The 2,834-nt window shown below is 32.9% G+C and overlaps 1 long non-coding RNA gene across 2 annotated transcripts in view; it reads right to left on the reverse strand.

Annotated features, from left to right (window-relative positions):
• Positions 1-2,338, reverse strand: part of LOC142250484 (uncharacterized) — a 96,661-nt gene extending 94,323 nt beyond the window's left edge. For both annotated transcript variants that reach the window (XR_012725194.1, XR_012725195.1), the window contains exon 1: positions 2,268-2,338. This is a non-coding gene — a long non-coding RNA (uncharacterized LOC142250484). The remainder of the gene's footprint in view (positions 1-2,267) is intronic.
• Between the last annotated feature and the right edge of the window lie 496 nt (positions 2,339-2,834).

The following is a 2,834-nucleotide window of genomic DNA, read 5'->3' on the forward strand; positions in this document are numbered from 1 at the left end:
ATTAGCTAAGCATGTCATAGTGCTGGAGAAGGGGAAAGTAGAGGTCTCAGGGCTAAAGGATCGTCTGTAATTCGGTATTGTTCGTTATGTAGATGCAAAAGGACTGCAAATGAGGGGAGTCAGGATCAGATAGATAATGGAGAGAAAAAGATGGATAGATAGAAAATTGATAGAGTGAAGATAGGTAATGGATAGTAGAAAGAATGATAGATACATAAGTACATAGATAGGTAGATAGAAGAAAGATAGATATGTAGATAGATTGATAGGTAGATAGATAGATAGATAGATAGAAGAAAGATAGATCGATAGATAGATAGATAGGAGGGATAGATAGATAGATAAATAATGGTGAGATAGATAAAATAGAGAGAAGAAAGATAATGGAGAGAAGATAGATAGAGGGATAGATAGATAAATACATAAATAATGGTGAGATAGATAGAAAATAGAGAGAAGAAAGATAATGGAGAGAAGAAAATTAGATAAATAGACATAAAATGAAGAGAAGATGGACAATGGAGTGAAGAAAGTTAAATAAATAAATAAATTATGCCGAGAAGATAGATATACATTAAAAATAGAGAGAAGATAGATAATGGAGAGAGGAAAGATAGATAAACAGACATATTTGGGAGAAGATAGATACATAGATAGATAAATAATGGAGAAAAGAAAGATAGATTATGTAATGGAGAGAAGAAAGAAAGATAATGGAGAGAAAGGTGGATAGATAAATAGATACATTATATATATATATATATATATATATATATATATATATATATATATATATATATTGATAATATATAGATGATAGAGAGATAGATAATGGACAGAAGAAAGATAGATATTGGGGGAGAATATAGATACATAGATAGATAAATAGATAGATAATGGAGAAAAGAAAGATAATTGGATAATGGAGAGAAAGGTGGATAGATAGATATATAGATACATAATATATGATTGATAATACATGGATGATAGAGAGATAGATAATGGAGAGAAGAAAGATAGATATTTCGAAGAAGATAGATACATTGATAGATAAATACAGAGATGATGGAGAAAAGAAAGATAATTAGATAATCAAGAGAAGAAAGAAAGATAATGGAGAGAAAGGTGGATAGATAGATAAATAGATACATAATATATAGATTGATATTATATAGATGATAGAGAGATAATGGAGAGAAAATAGATAGATAAATAGATGATAGACATTTGTGTACATCTTGTCCTGTATCTACTGATGTTTTAAAAACTCCATTATTATTAAGGCAGCTGGGGATATAATAGAAGTGTGTCTTAAAGTCCACTTTATTTTTTGTCATTTTATTGGTCGGGGCTGGAAGTGTCCTTAGAGTATTGTGGCCAGTGTCCAGGGGAAACACCCTCTGAAATCCTCTTTCTTACTTTTTCTCTTTTTCCTCCAAACATCCGGATCTTAAGGAGAGCCAGTCAGCCATATAGATGTGAACCTGCCTTATCAGGGGCAGAAGCCCATTCACCAGGACAGAGCCCAAGATTAGCACAAGAATACATCCCATAATACAGCCCATGTCAATCACTGACAAGTGCCTTGTAGCAGCACTTAAGGGGGATAAAATAGAGATGTGCCTCGTTTCATCTCCAAATCTGTTTACAATAAATCATTTCCATCATGGAGATTTTTTTTTTATTTCGATCATTTCATGCCAGAACCTCAGCTCTAAAGACCAAAAAAATGGAATAATAATAATAATAATAATAATAATAATAATAATGCTGCTACTAATACTGTATATTACCTGCCGACAATTGAATGGTTCCAGAATTCCCATCTCTCCAGCATTTTTCTCTAACCAGCTAAAGTGGATTTAATAACTTCTAATCATTGCATTAAATTGATTTTCCTAAATGTGCCCCTCGCTTTAATTATTGTAATTAATTACAAATGTCCAATTGGGGAATTTTTCCCTTATCCATCAATCTGCAAATTAAACATATTTAATAGAGACGTTTTCAGAAAAAGACAAAAAAAAGGGGGCTTTGGAATAGAAATGAATGAATTATCGGAGGAGGCAGAGAGGGAATTTCTCAAGGGCTTTATTCAGGATCCTGCAAGGATCTGATTCATAAATCCATGACAATGCAGAATAATTAAGATTATGGTTGTTAGTAAATAATCATACTTTAGATTAAATATTTTATTGCACATTTTTTATTCCAGTCTTATTATTATTATTATTATTATTATCAAGGAAATAGATCTTCCCACTTACCTCTATGGGGTATGTGGCTTCCATTATTCACTTATTATATGACTCCATCCTCCTTATTAGTTAAATGCTTTGCAAACATGTTAGTAATTTGATAAAAAAGGGAGATGAACTGGAGCTGATCCAGCACAGAACACAAAGGGTTACTGCAGATTGTGGATTGACTGTGCTGCAATGGCGCCCTCTATTGGTAAAACCAGGGTACAGCACCCAGAGATCCACTCAGACAAGTGACATGATCACACTAGGATGCTCCACTTTATATCAATGACTAGGATTTCTATACAAGGGAGGAAGCCTGCCTGAAGAACTGCAAGTCCCAGCATGACTATGGCCATTGGTAGTTGCAAATATAACCTGGATCATGCTGAGAGCTTTATGTGTATAAAAGGAGATTAAACAGATTAGATTGGAAGTGGACAGCATAATCTTTATATTTTTGGCATCACCATAGTTAATTATTAAAAAAAATGTTGCACAGTAGTGCGCAGAATAAATTCTTAATTAGGCTATGCTCACATAGTGCGTTTGTGCAGCGTTTTTTAGCTGCAGATTTGCCTTCATTTTATA

Source organism: Anomaloglossus baeobatrachus, chromosome 9 (genome assembly GCF_048569485.1).
Source record: "Anomaloglossus baeobatrachus isolate aAnoBae1 chromosome 9, aAnoBae1.hap1, whole genome shotgun sequence".
NCBI lineage: Eukaryota > Metazoa > Chordata > Amphibia > Anura > Aromobatidae > Anomaloglossus > Anomaloglossus baeobatrachus.